General features: G+C 42.6%; 1 protein-coding gene and 1 long non-coding RNA gene across 11 annotated transcripts in view; one reads left to right on the top strand and one right to left on the bottom strand.

Annotated features, from left to right (window-relative positions):
• Positions 1-292: 292 nt before the first annotated feature.
• Positions 293-3,364, bottom strand: LOC147346236 (uncharacterized). The gene is made up of 2 exons (XR_015153496.1): positions 1,340-3,364; positions 293-1,236 (listed from the first exon to the last, which is right to left on the bottom strand). It is a non-coding gene; the product is annotated as an uncharacterized LOC147346236 (long non-coding RNA).
• The window catches only part of SMAD2 (SMAD family member 2), an 83,477-nt gene continuing 69,163 nt past the window's right edge, over positions 2,982-17,295 (top strand). For 4 of the 10 annotated variants that reach the window (XM_086372392.1, XM_086372387.1, XM_086372389.1 and 1 more), the window contains exon 1: positions 3,785-3,862. The gene's annotated coding sequence lies outside the window, so the exon portion shown is untranslated. Of the gene's footprint in view, positions 3,227-3,784; positions 3,863-4,073; positions 4,298-17,295 lie in introns of those variants that run through there. The other 6 variants (XM_086372393.1, XM_086372388.1, XM_086372390.1 and 3 more) reach the window with 3 other exon arrangements.

Here is a 17,295-nt window from a genome sequence, read left to right as displayed (position 1 = left end):
ATTTTTTATTTTTAGTAAAAATTAGCATGTGAATGTGTGTTTATAGAGGCAGGTGTACACATCTTCAACATAACTTCATTTAAAACATGAAATTTCATCATACTGAGATAAAAATGCAGTTGGTATCGGGTTTCTTCATTTACAACAAAAATAACCCCACATTTTTGTTCTTTACAACTTTTACTCAGGTCATCTCATTAATCAGTATCCTTTCAGTCGCAAATAACTGAATCTTTGAGATGTAATACCGCAACTTCGTTCCACGAGGATGAACAAATATAGAGATTGGATGTTCACAAGATACTCAAACGTTTTATTGAGGGCAAATACAAACTGGAAGGGGCAAAGCTGTGTAGAATGCTTGCAGACCTCTGACACACATACAGCCTTTTTCTGCTATACAAATGCTGTATTTAATATTTCTCCAATTATGTGGTATTTTATCTCAGATTGTGGGGAAACAACTGAGAACAAGATGCTTACTGTCCTTGTCCTTCAGGAATTTACAATCTAAATGGCAAGACAAAACACACACATGAGAAGTTAAAAAACTACTCAAGACTAAACTAATAGATCAAGACATTAATCAAAGCAAAGTCATGGTATGTAAATCTTTCTGACCATGAGAGAAAATTCATAGGTGAGTGATATCTTTTGGGCTGGAGTAACAAGGAAGAACTTAACAGATTTAGCAGAAAGGAGGAGGAATAGTTCTAGTTTATGAGTTCTAGTTTATGAAAAATCAATACATGGAGATTACACACACACACACACACATATATCCTTTAAAACTCAAACTACAAAAGAATTAATGATAAAAGTTTTCCACTCATGACTTCAAGGCTCTCTTTCTAGAAGCAAACACTGTTACCATTTTCCTTATGTGTCTTTCTGGAACATTTTACTACTTTTAAATAGATTTGATTTTTCAGTATCATGCAAAATAAAGTGTTAAACAAGGTGTCTATTCATATAAACATAAGATTTAAAATATAACATATAATTGGGGCCTACTGATAGATCTTGAGGTGCCCTAATGAATTTCCAAGTTGATTGCTGCCACGGCGATCCCTGCTCCATCTGCCTTCAGTTTCTATCTTGATCCACTTCGGCTCAGATGCATTTCTAGCTGAGTGGCAGAAGGCATGCTCCTTTCCTAAGCCTTTTGGGGACTGCATTGGTAGCCAGATTGCCCCTCCTCCCCTTTACTTGATCATACAAATCCTGGAAGGCTTCCTAAATGGAAGAGTTAGGGATTCAAAGTCTGACACTTTGGAGAGATGGTCTTAGACCTCAAGTATATTATCCATCGAATTAATGTGCCTCTCAAAGTACCTACCTCTCACACTGGGAGCAGATTCTTCTGGAATTCCAGTCAGATCTGCTTCTATTTGTCCTCACTCACAGGGACATCCAAGTGCACACCCTGGTCACATAGGAGAAAACACTTGTGTGACCCAGGTAGCTTTTTATGGGCTATTTCATTTAAAAACTGGTGGTCTGTTAGTAGGAAGAAGGACCACAAACCATAAACAGCCTTCCTACTTCCACATCAAATAGCCTTTGCCCTAGAACATCCTCCTTGGTGGCTCTGGGAAATGGAAAGGGAAGTCTTAAGAGGTGGAACAGCTCCACCAATTGGCTTCCTAGCTCTCCTTCACAAGCTGTTTTTAGAAAGAGGTGAGTAGAACTGCCTCTAAATTTACAAGAGGAGAGGCCACCCTGGAGGTAAACTTTTGAAGGTAAGATTTCTGTTGAGTGGGTTCATCGTGACCTATGTGCCTGCAGGCAACAGAAGAGAAGAAATGATAACGATTATTGGTTTTCTTCGAACTTCAAAACCATGTGCTATTCACTTTCATATTTACTACTTTCTTTAATCATCACACAACTATATTTATTTATTTAATTGAAGGCTAATTACAATATTGTAGTGGTTTATGCCATACATTGACATGAATCAGCCATGGGTGTACATGTGTTCCCCATCCTGAACCCTCCTCCCACCTCCCTCACACAACTATAGTTAAGCAGCTATCATTGCAGGAGAATTTTACTTGCCAAAAAGGTCACTGATTTGAAGCACAGCTGCATTCAAAACTACAATTTGCCCAACTCCAGGGTTCATGCTCTTCATCACAAACTTTTGATGAGAAAAGTACTTCCATGTTCGAGGAGAGAGATAGTAGATACGGAGATTTTTTTTTAAAAGGATATTTGGAAAATCTGTAACACTCAGAGGATCTGAGTTGAATCTCTCTAGGTTCAACAGTAGGTATCCTCCTAAGAGAAGCCTTCATTTCTGAAAATAATGCATTTCAGAAAGCCTTTCTATTTGTAACGGTCATTTGGTACTTCCTGCTTGCTGATTTGTATTGCCAGTGCTGCTCTGCCTCGAGTCCTCTGTTAAATTCACGAAGCAGTGTACATGTGAGTGCCAGACAAGAACCAACAAAACCGTGTTACAAGTCTAGTCTCTGCCACCAACGACCTATGTGAGACCCGAATTTCTTCTCAACTTGAAGTTCTATGGTGTTCTCTGCCTAACATCGTGCATGCTTGATAATCGCTTGATGTGATTGGCTGGGTTCAAGATTTCAGGCAGAGGCCCTGGGTCTGCAAGGAAAAGGCGACCAAAGTTTCTAGCAGCTTAGAGGCTTTGTAGTGCAGACGTGCGAGGATGGGGTCTAAGAACAGTGCCTGAGAAGTGCAGACATGAAGAACCGAACAGATAACTCAGCAGTTGAGGGATATCTTGCCAGGCACTTGTGTTCTAGACTTCACAAGGAGCATTCAGAGCACGCATGATGAGCACCATTTTTTCACGAAGATAGGACCAAGTTCCCGTTCAAGAAAAATACCTGTGACCCCCCCGCCCCGCCACCAGACCCTACAGCCCAAGCAAAGAGCTCGGCCCCGGGCTTATTTACATCTCGGACCCCGCCCCCGTTTACCACCACGAGGGCCGCGCCCACTCATTCGCACTAGGCGCCCCGCGCGTGGGTCCGGGACGCAGGCTTCGGCACACCCCTCTGCGGCCCCTTAGCTGGCCCACCGTCGGGGCCTCCCACCCCGAGGATAAGTACGCCTCCACTCCCGGCTTGACTACAGAGTAGGTGGGCCGGGCGGCGGCCTCCGACAGGCCCCACCCAGTGGTGCCGGCCAGAGACGGGGACGGAGGACCAGGGCCGAGATCAGGACGGAAGGGTGGTCGCCCTCACGGCAGGTTACGCGCCTCCCCTCCCCGCCCCCGACTCCCTTTCCCAGAGTTTCCCGTGCGAGCGCGCGAGAGACGAAGCCAACCGAAACCGCGGGCATCCCACCCCGCCTAAGTCCTCCGCCGCCCGCCCGGCCGCGCCTTGCCTCACGCTCTACGGGGGAGGCGGGACCAATCAGCGAGCGACGTCTCCCTTCCGATTCGAGGCCCCCGACGCGCGGCTCACACCCCGAGCACCCAGAGCGCTGATTGGCTGCGTGCGCCGCCGGTCCGGCCGGGAGGGCGGGGAGGCCGGAGGGAAAGGAGGTGGGGAGAGGTAGCGGCCCGCGCCTCTCAGAGCCCACAGCTCGCGCCCTGGCCCTAACACGGGCGCTCAGGCCTAACCCCTTCCCTTTCTTCGCTCCCAGGGTCTTCCGCGCGCGCCCCCAAGGCCGCGCGCTCGGCCAGCGTACCTCGCGCCCCTAACGGGCGTCCGGGGACACCAATCAGAGGGCGGCAGGGTGCCAGCCCCCCGGGGCTGCGCCGGCGAATCGGCGGGGCTCGCGGCCCGGGGTGGGAGGCGGGGCTACCGCGCGGCCGCGGCGGCGGCGGCGGAGGAGCAGCTCCCAGCCACCAGCCAGCGAGCGCCGAGCGAGCCGCCCGGAGGTGGGTGCGCCGCGCCGCTGTGGCCGGCGGCGGAGGGCGCAGGGCGGAAGCGGAGGTGGGGCCGGCGGGCGCGGCGGGGGAGGACGGCTCGGCCGTCGGGGGCCGCCCGGGTGGGGGCGAGGCGGGCGGGCGCGCGCCCGAGGGGAGGAGGGGCGGCGGTGGCGGCGGCGGGACGCGCGTCCCCACCCCCTCCTCCCCGCGGGCGGCGGCCGGGCCCGCGCCGCCCCCTCTCCCGTCCCCTCCCCGCGCGCCGGGCCGCCGGCCGGGCTCCGGCTGGGGGGGCGGGGCGGCCGCCAGAGTGTTTTCAGTTCCGCCTCCAGTCGGCCCATTCCCCTCTCCCCTCCCGGCCCCTCCATCCCCTTCGGAAGAGGAAGGAACAAAGGTCCCGGACCCCCCCGGGCTCTTGACGGGGCGGGACCCGGAGCCTCGGTCCAGGTAACGCCGCGGCGCCCGGCGGGGCCTCGGGGCCGGGGTGTGTCTCTGTGGGGCTCGGGGTCGGTGAGGCGGACCGGCCGCGTCACCTGGCCCGGCCGGGGGGGCCGGGGCGCCGGGGTGTGGCGAGGCGCCGGGCTGCTCGCGGGGTGCGGGAGCGCGGGCGGGGCGGCCGGGGGGACGGGGTCGGCGCTGGAGCCACCCGCCCGCTCGCCCGCCCGCCCGCCCGCGCGCGCGCGGCCCGGGGCGGGGGCCGGCTGTGTGGCCCGGCCCGTCCCCTCCTCCTCCGTGGCGGTCACCCTCGGTAGTTTCTGGTGGTGATTTTCAAATCCCGCAGGGACGGAGCTCTGGTTTCGGGGACTTGTTGGGAAGCCCGAGTTAGGAGCATGCGAGACTTTGCTTCCACTTTTTCCCCCCCCTCCTCTGGTGCTGTAACCTTTGTTAACCATTCTGGTCTCGGGGTTCAGAATCGCGAGCGTGTGCTCTCACACAAACACGCACACGGCTGGTACTCCGTCCACATAACTTCTCTACTAGCTTGTGAAAGTTGCTCTTGTGAGTGGAGCCTATTAGTTTTTTTTTTTTAATCACACGCCTTTAGAGAGCACGCTAATTGATTTCACGTATTTCAAACTTGGTTTTCAAATCCTGCCTCTTTAATTGTTTTCTTCTCTCCTGGGGAATACTGCCCTTGGATCGAGTACTTCTGTCTTCTACTTACTTAATCCTTTCGTAGTTAATGGTTTCCTTTTGATCCTGAACAAAAGAAAAAACAGTAGTTAGGTTGGTTTTGTTATTCCTTCCTCTTGACCCTTGAAAAAGCTAAATACTGCCGGTTTGTTGTCAACTAACCCTTTATTTAAAAAGAAACATTTCCAGGTAAAACGAAAATGAGGTAGCATTTTTCCATCAGTCTTGTCATGTTTGTTACAGTTTGGGGTATCCTAAATTGTGGTGTTTTAAACTTTTAACACGACACAGCTAAATTTGTTGTGAATAAATAAGTGATCTCGCGAACTTGCTTGGAGTAATTGCATCTTTTCAAAAATTCCATCTTTTCTTTTGATTTCATATGAATTGAACCTTCACCACTGATTGTTAAGGATGCTTTCCTTGAGACTAATAGATAATACACTTTCTATTATTTTGATAATAAATTAGCTGTTTTAGTTTTGATCCCTTAAAAAAGTTAGGGTTAGGGAATGTGTAAGCTAAATAGTTAAATTTGGTAAGTTGTGAACAAGTAAATGAAGCAAATATTCACAGAGATGAAAGAAATAATGTAAAATGGTCTTCATAAATGTGTCATAGTTTGAAAATGTTTTTTTCATTTGCCTTAAAAAAAATACCATACAGGATATTGATAGAATTTTCTCCACCAGAAGTTCATTTAGCAAACATTCATATCAAAGTCAGAGACCAACACTGATTTTATTTTTAAAGTTTCTTAAGTTTTTTCCTGCTGTAAAATTAGTTGTTGTAGTAAATAAGAATAGTTCAAATCTATTGGCATTTCTAAGATGAGTGCCCACTTAAACCCTTAATGTTAAAGTTGAGTTTGAAGTAGTTCATTGGTCTATTTTAATTAATGTAAGGTGTTTGGAAACATCCATTCTGGGCTTTTTTTAGTATGAAATTGCTGTTAGAACTTGGTTTTTATACTTTGTAGCTATACCTTCTAAAGTGATTTCACATTGTAAATGTTCAGCAAAGTTTGGCTTTTTAAAGTCATAAATGGTCAAACCTCTACACACACATCTGTAAGGTTCATGAAATAATAGTTTGCAAGAAACTGTGCAGAGTAATTTCCTGTTGTTTGTGGCTTGTCAGGCTTGGTATGTGCTTTAACTCTTATGTAGGAATTTGGGGATAGTTTTGTATATTTCAGCAGAAATTCTCTTTAGTAAGAACAAAGGTTGTTTCTACTTCAAGATGGCAAAAGGTCTCCTTTTCATTTTCATACTGTAAATACCTCAAACGTGTTGCTGACATCTTGTTACTTCACACTGAGGGAAAATCTGAGTGACAGAATAGTTCAGCTGCATAACCTGCTGATCAAAGACCTATTGAATAGTTATTTTGCAGATATTTTCAACTTTGGCTTTTATAAAAAGTCCAAAAGCACTCCTTATTCTTGTTTGGTTTTGTACTTTAGGACTTCTGAGGCCTCCTTTCTTGTAGCAGCTTTTTTATACAGGTGTTTCTGTAATGCATATAAAATCTGTATTTAGTGCAGTCTGGCAGATGGAGCCTTATTCATATTCTTGGGACAAGAGTCATTTTTAGAGGCTGGAGAGGGGCATGTCTTTTGATGGGAGTAGAGGAGCCATTTTTATCTGTAGATGTTTTCCACTAAGATGTTTTCCAGTAAGTATCACAAAAGTATGTCAGAAAATGTGAAACAAAAAGATTTCAAAACCAGTCCAGGAAGGTTATGCATTTATTTAACACGTAACTTGTATTTATTGAACAGATAACATTTACTCATTTATTAAACAGTAAAATGATGTGTTGCTGTGTGTCAAGCCTTGAACTAGGCAATAAAGTAACAGGGAACAAGTATACCCTGTTTCTTAATGGAATTCGAAAAGTGGGAAGTCTTCATGTCTCCTTGCCCTGTTCTCCAGTGTTTAGAAAATCATGTTCATGTATTGATACAAATTAAGGGAGATTGTAATACAGGACTGAGCCACTTCCTGAAGTATGCTTGCACCGCTTTCTTTTGAGCATAGAGCACAGCGCTGGGGAAGGGGTCACATGTTCACTCATCGTCTCTGGGAACAGCTCGTGTATTTTTTTTGGAAAGAGGGAACTTGTCACCAGTTTTGCACAGTCTCTACAAATTGAAGGTATGACCAGTCTTTCAGACATTAGTATTTGTTGCTGAGCAGGTGAACACTTGACGAGCTAGCCTCATTTGGCCTTGGTTTGATTTTCCACTGCCATTTATATCTTCTCTGATAGCACAGTTGGTAAAGAATCCGCCTACAATGCTGGAGACCTTGGTTTGATTCCTGGGTCGGGAAGATGTCCTGGAGAAGGAAAGGCTTCCCACTCCAGCGTTGTGACCTGGAGAATTCCATGTGGGGTTGCAAAGAGTCGGACACAACTGAGCGACTTTTGCTTCACTTGATAGAAAATGGTTAGGGAAAGAAAGCAAACCTGAACTGGTCAGGTTCCAATGAAAGAACCAGAAATAAAGTATAAGAACAGTTACCCAACCAAGACTAAGGATTGGGCTGTAATCTTGTGTAGTGGAAAGGCCCTGGGTTTTGGAGTCAGAGAGACCAAGGCTTACAGTCAGTTTCTCAGTTTTTTGGACAAATTACTTTTAACTCCTGGGATTTGGTTTTCTGACTGAAAATGGAGCTGATAGCACCTACTTCTTAAGGTTATTAGAAAGAGTAAATGATTGTGATGAGGGTATGAAGATATCTAAAACAGTGGCTGAGAAGACATAAGGGTCTTCTCAGGTATCTCTTTTGTTCTCTTCTGGTTGTAGTTTTCACTTGTTTTCTTTCTAATTCAGACAACTCTCCTACCCTCTTCTCCTTGACCTATGATAACATACATATGAGAAACACACTAAGCAGAAAGGCCAAGGGTAGCCAGATTGTCCCGAGTCCATACCTTATAGCCCTAGTAGCTACCCTTAATTAGATCCCGTTGGCATTTATTTCGTATGTTTCTAACAAGCAAAGTTATCTTACTTCTAACCCACAGAAGATTAGAGACAAATAGATTGTGGGTAATGTGGGAGGTTGAGGCCAGGCTAATGGGGAGTGGACTAGGAGGATGGGGAACTGTTAGCCTACTGTCCATTGTAAGATAAAACAGATAGCAGCTTGGTGAGGATAATGGAGATAATCTGCAAGACACAGAAACAAATACTCAGAGCCTAACTAGCGTGTCTGGAACCATTCAGTGCAGGACCAGACCTGAAAGCATAGTAATGAATGTTCATCAATTAGCTTAAATCATATTTGGGAAAATCTATTTAAAGAGCGTGGTAATCGACATAATATACTTTAGATCGTCATTCAGGATGATTAACACATGTTCTTAAAGGAGTAGAACGTGATTCTAATGATTTATTTCATGAAAGATCCACAGTACCTACCGTGACCAAGCTGCTTTTCTTTAGTTTTGCCTTTCTGGGAGCCTTGATTCCAGACTGAAAAATCTTTCCTGCTAGGCCAGTAGTAAAGAAAGGTGATGTGAATGGTATAGCACCCATACCTGTTCTTCAGAGGAAGTCATTCTGTTTGTCAATCTGCAGGGATGTCATGTACAATTGTTCACTTGGGTTTTAAGGTAAAGTAAGTATGCTAGTGATTTCTAGAACCAGTGTGGACAGTTGGCTGGTCTGTCTATTGAGGGTTTCATGCCTCTTATAAGTGACTTCTGTTCAATATTAGCCTTGATAACTTTTTTGAATCTTCCTCTTTCCTATCTCCAGGTTGTATTTTCTAAACCATCTACTCCATCAAATATTAATATTAATTGGTGACCTTGTAATTATAGCCTTAGCTATTTGGGAAAAAAAAAAAAAGGGACTTTAAAAAAAACTAGTGGTACAAAAGTAATCCAGCCCTTTTTGTTTAAAAATGCAGTTTGAGGCTTATTGCTTATCTCTGATTTAATTTCGATCATTTCTCCAGATTGGTATAATTGTGATCTGTTCAATTAGGACATACTTCAATACTGATTATAGGTAGGCATCTCAAGGATAGCTCTGAGTTTCAATTTCAGTAGTTTCATGTAGAAAGAATGTAATTTTGCCAAGTCAGATGGGTTTGGACCCTGCCTCTGGTTTGGCTAGTTAGCCAGAAATATTAAGGTAGTTAAGGTGATTGTCACTAACACACTTGCCATACATTCTAGAGTGTACGGGTTTCTTTTGGATAATAAGTGAGCCACACTGATAGAGAACAGATACCTGGTCATTTAGATCTGTCTTTAGGTTTGTGCTTTTAAGAAAACAAATCCTAAAGTGATTCATTCTCATTAAAATTTTACTATGAAATTGTCACTAACTCTTCCAGATAGTTCTGTAATTTTTCAAAATCTTGGGATCACTTTGGAACAATGGAATGTGAGTGCAGACTTTAGTTTTGATCTGTTCAGTACCCATGTCCAGTTTGCATCTGAAAACCTGCATTTCCTTAAACAGTCTGTAGTGCCGTTTCCCACCACCTCTCTTCTCTTGGAGGGGGTAGGCCTAGCTTCAGGTTTAAAGTATTCAGCTAGTAAGGAAGAATAACTGCGAGGAGCCACTGCAAGTTCATCAAATTTATTACCTTGAGTCTTTGAATTCAGAAACTCCATCTGAGGACGTAGTGTAGTAAATCTGTGATCTTGTAGTTTGCCTGTTTAAGATAAAGTACATTTGCATATGTTACTTCAGCTTTTTCCAAAAATTCTATAAAGAGATAATGGTTACGGATTTGTAAATATTAAAAGAAGTGCTCCGTTTTAATCACACCCTTCATTACAAAATGTAGGGTGGTGAATCTGGTGTTCAAAGTTCACAGAATAAACTCCTGATAAATGGTACAGTGGAAGCTGAGCACATGGGCTTTCTCCCTTGATTTGAATGAACTATGGAAACTTTTTTGTTGACTAGAGTTGCTCTATCTATGGCAATGAATGCAAATCTTCCTTGTTTAGACCATGTTTTACTTTATAGACAGGTGGTTAGGCTGTAGTTCAGGTAAGCTGGCCAGTTAAACTTTTTATGTAATGTTTTAAGTATCAGGAGGGTCCTGCTTTGGCCTGAGGGTTGTGCCTTGGTCATTTTTGCTCTAAACCACTTTTTAAACCTCACACGGACCTATGTACACTCAGCAGCAACCAGAAGGAAGGCTCCTGCCAGCAACAGCAACATTATGCAGAATCTCAGAATGTGAGCCAAGTGGCAGTTACTGAAGTCCTGCCTGTGCAGTTTCCCTGTCATTCTTTTACCCCCAGGCAGCCTTTGAAGCTCTAGAGGAATAATAGATTGTAGAGAAGGATCTTTGGTGTAGACCCACACCATTCAACATAGTATACACCAGCTGCTGCTGCTGCTAAGTCTCTTCAGTCGTGTCCCACTCTGTGCGACCCCATAGGCGGCAGCTACATGTGACTATTTAGCACTTGAAGTATGGCTACTGTAACAGGAAATGAATATTGAATTTAATTTTAGTTAATTTTAAAGAAAGTTCTGTCGGGCATCCTCTAGTTTTTGTTTTAGTTGGACTTTTACACCCCGAGGACTTGCACCCGGTTGATGTGGGCGTAAGTTGTTGCTTCAGCAGAAGGTCAATACAGACTCTGGGAATTTGAAGAGAAGTTGGAGTACTGAATATTTATGCTGATTTGAGTCTGGGCTTGTGTAGTCTCAATAATTGCATCCTTTTTTACAATCTGGGGATGATAAACGAGTATGTAATTTTATGTTTATAAGCTGAATATAGGCCTATGGATTCCACACAACTCATTAAAAGTGAAAGGAAAGTAGCTGAACTGAGGAACAGATAGACTCTGCTCAGCAGTCCTCCTTTAATGTGGATTTTCTCTCAACTAATGACCTGCTTTTTAGGGTTAAATTCAAGCTCTGACATTACGTTTTAACACTCCGTAAAACTGAACACATGGATGTTTCTCTTTGCTTTTATTTAAAAGGCACATTACCTTTTAAAAGGCTTTCCATGGGGCCAACTTGGGTTTCCAGTTGGCAGTGCCTTTCCTTACTAGTGTACAACTGGCGTTTATGTGTGTGTGTGTTCATTAATGCTTTCTATTGTCCTGGTTTCTTTGACTAAAACAGTTGTAAAAATCCAGGTCATTAATACATCTTGCTTTTTTCCCTATCCTGTGTGATACATGTTTGAATGTGGATTGCCAAAAATCTCATAGTGATTTTTTATTATTTCAGCAGGAACTTAGGTGTTCTTTTTGAGGCAACACCATCACATTTCACGTATTTTATGTTGAAATGTCTAACTTGATTTTCTTTTGAAATAAATATATAGATATTTGGGGAATATTTCATATTTGCAATTTGAAGATGTTTGACATCCACGGTTACTTTCAGCACTGAATGACTTTCTTTGTTCGACACTTGAATTTCGTGGTTTTTTTGTCACCCATTTCCATATCGCCTTCCTGCTGTCCTTAAAAAAGTCATCACTGAATTCTGAACTGCCCAGTTTAGCAGTCTTCATCCATTATCATACTGCTGCAGTGTTTGCCATCATTGACTGTATACGCCCTTTATCTAGATTTCTTAAAATCATACAAAGAGACACAGATTAGGCCCTTTCCTTTTCCTTCAAATATTGAATAAAATGCACAACTTTTTTTATCAGCTATATATATATATATAGCTGATCTAGAGAGGGAAGCAAAGGAGAAAAAAGTCTCCAGGTATCAGAAGCTTAGAAAATCAGTTAGTGTCAAGGAAAAGCCTTGGGGAATTTATTAGATAAATAATCCAGTAGCTTGGGCTGGGGTTCTATGGCCATTTGGGAAAAGGAGATAAAATTCTGGAAACTGTATACTAAAACGCACACATATATATACATCTGTTCCAATAACATTGAAACTTCTATGGACTCTGAGAAAAACAAGCTTCAAGCTTCTCTATGGAAAAACTAGAAAAACACTAGTCTTTGTAGGTGGGCTTAAGTATCCCATGAATGCCAAGCATGGTAAATAAAAAGCAGACACTAGTTAGATGTAGAATACTGGGTTTTGGGGGTTTTTTATGAAGAGTGGGCTTTTTAAGTAGGTAATACATTATTGTATTCAAACTTGAAATTCAGAAGATACACACTGAAAAGTCTCTTGCTACGCCTTACTCAGTTGCCTTTCTAAAGGCAAGTAGCATTATGAGGTTTTCTTGTGTTGTTCTGAAAGTGTTACGCATATATGAGCAACTTTGTCCATGCATTACCTTTTAGTACAAAAAATGGTCTTGTATTTTGCTTAATAATGCATCCTGTAGGTTATTCCTTGTCAGAATGTAATAAGTACTTTTTAGCTTTCTTTTGGTTGCACAGTATTTTTTTGTATGTGTGTCTATATTTCATCAGTCCTCTGTTGATGGACGTTTATTTCCAGTCTTGTGTTAAAAATAGTGCTGCAACAAATAACTGTTTCTGCATCATTATATACATCCATAGAAGAGATTTCTAGAAGTAGGTCAGAGGATATCTACATTTATAGTATATTTTAGGAAATGTATTTTATTCATTTTTTGAATAATAAGAGCACATGATGCCAGATTCAAAAGGAACAAAATAGTAAATGATGAAAAGTAACTCTCCCTCAGATCTGTTACCTCCTACTATCCAGTTCTGTATCTTTCTAGAGCTGCTGTGTTCAGTAGATAGCCACGAGCTGTGTGTGGCACTTGAACACCTGAAATGTTGCTAGTCCAAACTGAGATGGGCTGCATGTATAAAACACACTGGATTTATAATACTTAAGTAAAAAAAAAAAAATTACTGTAAATAAAGTATTTTCATCTTTAATACTGATTACACACTGAGATAATATTTTAGATGCTTGTGTGTATGGTGAGTCATGTCCAACCGTTTGTGACCCCGTGGATTGCAGCCCGCCTGGCCCCTCTGTCCATGGAATTCTCCAGGCAAGCTTATTGGAGTGGGTTGCCATTTCCTACTACAAGGAATCTTCCCAACCCAGGGATCGAACCCTTGTCTCTATGTTTCTGGCATGGGCAGGCGGGTTCTTTACCACTGAACCGCCTGGGAAAACCCTTTTTAGATATGGTAGGATAAATTAGTACATGCTGCAGTCCATGGGGTCGCAAAGAGTCGGACACGACTGAGTGACTAGACTGAACTGATTGCATTACTAAAATGATTCAGTTCAGTTCAGTCACTCAGTTGAGTCCGACTGTTGGCGGATGACTTTTAACTATGATTACTTTCAACTATTTTTACTTTAAAAAAAAATGTAGCTGATAGAAGGTTTACAAATACATACGTGGTTTGCATGCTATTTTTGTTGAGCGGCACTGGGTCTAAAATTCCATACGTATATAAACATGTCTGAACGTATGAGAGTTCCTCTTAACCGGCAGGTTTTTTTCCTTTGCATTCTAATCTATAGGATCAGAAATCTGGATGATAGTTAAAAAAGACCCGGTGGTTATTTATTGTCACGTTCATTCTCAACATTTAGTGGGTCTCATCAGTGACAGTCATGCTTCCATTGACTTTTACAATGTCTGTCCACTTTGGAGAGAAGCCTGGTATCATTCTTGCTGCATGTTGTTTGAACCCGTTCCACTCTGCACTGCTTGCCGACACTGGGATGCAGCAGTTGTCCTGGGATCCCCCTCCGCTCTCATGGGGTTCCTTAGCCTTTCTCCTTTGCTAGATTTCTTATTCTTTTGCTCTCCCTTCTTTCTATAAAACGTATCCTTCCCTTCAGGACTTTCCTTGAGAGAGAGTGTATGTGGAAAATATTTGGAGATATTGTATGTCTGAAAATACCCTTATTCAATCCTGGGTGGCTAATAGAATTCTTGGTTGAAAATAATTGTGTTTCAGAATTACGAGAGCATTGATCTGTTGGCTTCACTTAGTTTACTGTTCCGAAAATCAAATCCATTCTGATTCTTTTCTATATGACCTTTTAAAAAATTTATATCTGGGAACTTTTGGCTCTTCGTTTGTGTTCTCAGCATTCAGAAGTTTTACAGCCACCAGCCTTTATGTGGGCATGTTTGATCCATTGGCCTGGGGTCTTGATGGACCTTTTCAATCAGGAAGCTCCCATCTTTCAGTTCAGGGGATATTTCTTGATTTCTTTGATAATTCCCCCTCCTTCCATTGTCATCTCTGATGTTTGAACATTGGGCAGTCCAAGAGCTCTTCTTTTACTGTTTGAATGGTTCCCTTTGTAAAGCTTGTTTCCTCTGTAAAACATGCGCTCTTGGTCAGGGTTGCTATAGTCTCTCGTTTCTCTGGGTGTAGTGATGATTTTGACAGTGTTTTCTTTCTCTATATAAACTTCTTAAAGCTGCGTTTTTCTGTTTTTGCTTCATTTTTCCTCAAATAATCCAAGTAATCCTTAATTAAGAAAGTAGGGGTCTGAAAAGCTGATTGGAAACTATGCATTTGGGTGAGGCATGTGTCCTTTCAGTTTCATTGAAGAATAATCTGAGTGGACTGTTTGTAGGTAAAGTCTTGATTTCAATTTCTGTATATTTTTCCTCCTAGGTTGGTTAGGTACCCCAGAGAGGAGTCGTGTTCTGACGAAATGGGTAAAGGTCTGGCTTCTAGTATTTTTGGGAACCAGAACTCAGTGAAGGAAAGGGCTGGGGAGTGTCTGCATTTAGCATGCCTTGTGTTCATTTACTCCATCTCTTCTAACAGGACCCAGACCGTTCCCCAGTCCAGGTAGACTGATTTCTTCTCTGCCAAGAATAAAGGTTTAGTCTTCTGCAGAGGGAAAGGGGCAGTTAGTTACCCAGCGGGGGAGCGGATCTAAGTAGGTGGTGATTGCTTCTCAGATATCCTCACTCAATCCTGTCTCTTTTATCTCCTTCCCCCTCACGGTCCTCAGCTCCTGCGATGCCTGGTAGTGTCCACAATTTAACCTTTTGAGAATTCTGCTGTGTAAATAGAATGGTTCTCCACAGGTAGCTTAGAGTTAGTAGTAATTTTTGAAATCTGTTCACAGTTATTACTCATCCATCCATTTTCCAGTTAAAAAATTTTGCTTTTCTTCTTACTCTTCACCCTATCCTCATGAGAGTCTTTTCTTTTTAAATTCCTTTATTTGTGTGTTATTTTGGTTTTTGTTTGCTGTCTTCACCTACAACCACTGATTAAAGTTTTCCATTAAAAATTTAAGGAGTGCCTCCTGAAAGAATTGGAATAGAATGTGTAACTCCAAATCAGCGGGGATGAAGGGGTTGAAATGATGAGTATGTGATCAATCAAGCAGAAGCCAGGAAAGGGGAAAAAGAATCGAAGAAACTGCTTAGGAATTAGAAAACAAAATAAGATGATAGAAAGTTAGCTTCAGTATGTCCATAAACCAGTACATAAGTTCACATTAAGCTTACTGGTTAAAGGAGAATGAAAACTTAAAAAAGTTTAATTAAATGCCTCTTAAACTAGGATGATGTAGTTTTAAAGTAAAGAAATGCAAAAAATTGTGCTAGGCATTAAGTGGAAATCTAATTCCCAGTGTGATGTTATCTGGGGATGGGGCCTTTGGGAAGTGATTAGATCATGAGAGTGGAGCCCTCCTTAATGGGATTAATGCCCTTTTAAGAGAGACCCCAGGGAATTCCCTTGCCCCCTTCTGCTGTATGAGGTTACAGGAAAAAGACAGCTGTCTATGAAGTAGGAAGCGAGCCCGTACCATACACCAAATCTGATGGCACCTTGAACTTGGAATTCCCAGCCTCCAGAATTGTAAGAAATAGAGGTTTCCACTGTTTAATAAGGCACCCAGTCTACAGAATTCCGTTACAGCAGCTCGAATGGGGATTATGCCTAGCACAGCTTTTTGCATTTCTTTACTTTAAAATTATGTCATCCTAGAATTTGATGGCTTCCCTGGTGGCTTAGACGGTAAAAGCGGCTGCTTACAATGCGGGAGACCCAGGTTCAATCCCTGGGTTGGGAAGATCTCCTGGAGAAGGAAATGGCAACCCACTCCAGTATTCTTGCCTGGAAAATCCCATGGACGGAGGAGCCTGGTAGGCTACCGTCCATGGGGTCACAAAGAGTCGGACGTGACTGAGCAGCTTCAGAGTACTTAAGAATTTGGGTGCAGGGCAAGGTGGGTGTGATAGGGACGGTCTGTAGCGATTTATACGGTAACATTGGCAGAATTACAAGGATAAACAAACAAATGTGTAATAATCATACTAGGAGATTCTAGTATACGTCACAATGATTTAAGAAAAGATAGATTAAAAATAAGGTTATACAGGATTGGAAATGTGCAGTTAGCAAGCATGCAACAGTTACAGACAATATATTCTTTTCTGATACCTGTGGAATTTTTAAAACTTGGTTATGTATCAAACCTCAAAGCAAATGTTGACAAATGGCTAAGAATTCTCACCCTGCGAGTCATGTTCTGGGACCCTAGCACGGTTAAGTCAGAAACACAGCAGGAGGACAGTGCCAGCTCCCAAATCCATAGTGGATGCTGGAAAACAATGAGAAATGTTTAGGGTGATGAAAATGCTACTCATCAAAACTGGGAGACAACAAAAGCTCATTTGCCTACCTGGGAAATTTAGAATTTCAAGTGTTTATTGAAGAATTAAGAATGTTTAGTAAAGAAAAATAAATGCATTAACTATACAATGTAATGTGTTAGCAAAAGGAAATAAAGTTGAGGGATATTAATGGGGGAAAATATAATTGAAATGACTAAACTTAAGGTGCTAAGTTGAAAAGACTAAGTTAGCCAAGATTGACAGAGGAGAAAAAGTGGCACAAATATATTAGAAATGAAACGGGTAGGACTGCGGACAAACTGAGGTTTCAGAACTGAGACGCGTGAATAGCTTTTGCCTTTAGATTGGAAAACAGGTTGAATGGAAATCTCTAGCAAAATAAATTTCCATTCAACCTGTTTTCCAATCGAAAGGCAAAAGCTGTTCATGTATCTCAGTTCTGAAACCTCAGTTTGTCTGCAGTCCTATCCCTTTTTCATTTCTAATATATGTGTGCCTTCTTTTTCCGAGAAGGAAATGGCAGCCCACTCCAGTGTTCTTGCCTGGAGAATCCCAGGGACGGGGGAGCCTGGTGGGCTGCCGTCTGTGGGGTTGCACAGAGTCGGACATGCCTGAAGCGAGTTAGCAGCAGCAGCAGCAGCAGCAAAATAAACTACCAAAAGTGGCTTAAGGATATGAAACTTGATTATAATTTTAAAATCTTAATTCATAGTTAGAAAATACAAAGAAATGAAATTAAATAAAAATTTCAAAAAATCCAAACCCCAAGTGAAAATCC

The sequence above is a fragment of the Bos grunniens genome, chromosome 24, assembly GCF_055505025.1.
Source record: "Bos grunniens cultivar Pamir isolate PY7600 chromosome 24, Bosgru_T2T1.0, whole genome shotgun sequence".
NCBI lineage: Eukaryota > Metazoa > Chordata > Mammalia > Artiodactyla > Bovidae > Bos > Bos grunniens.
This window is presented reverse-complemented; position numbering and strand designations above follow the sequence as displayed.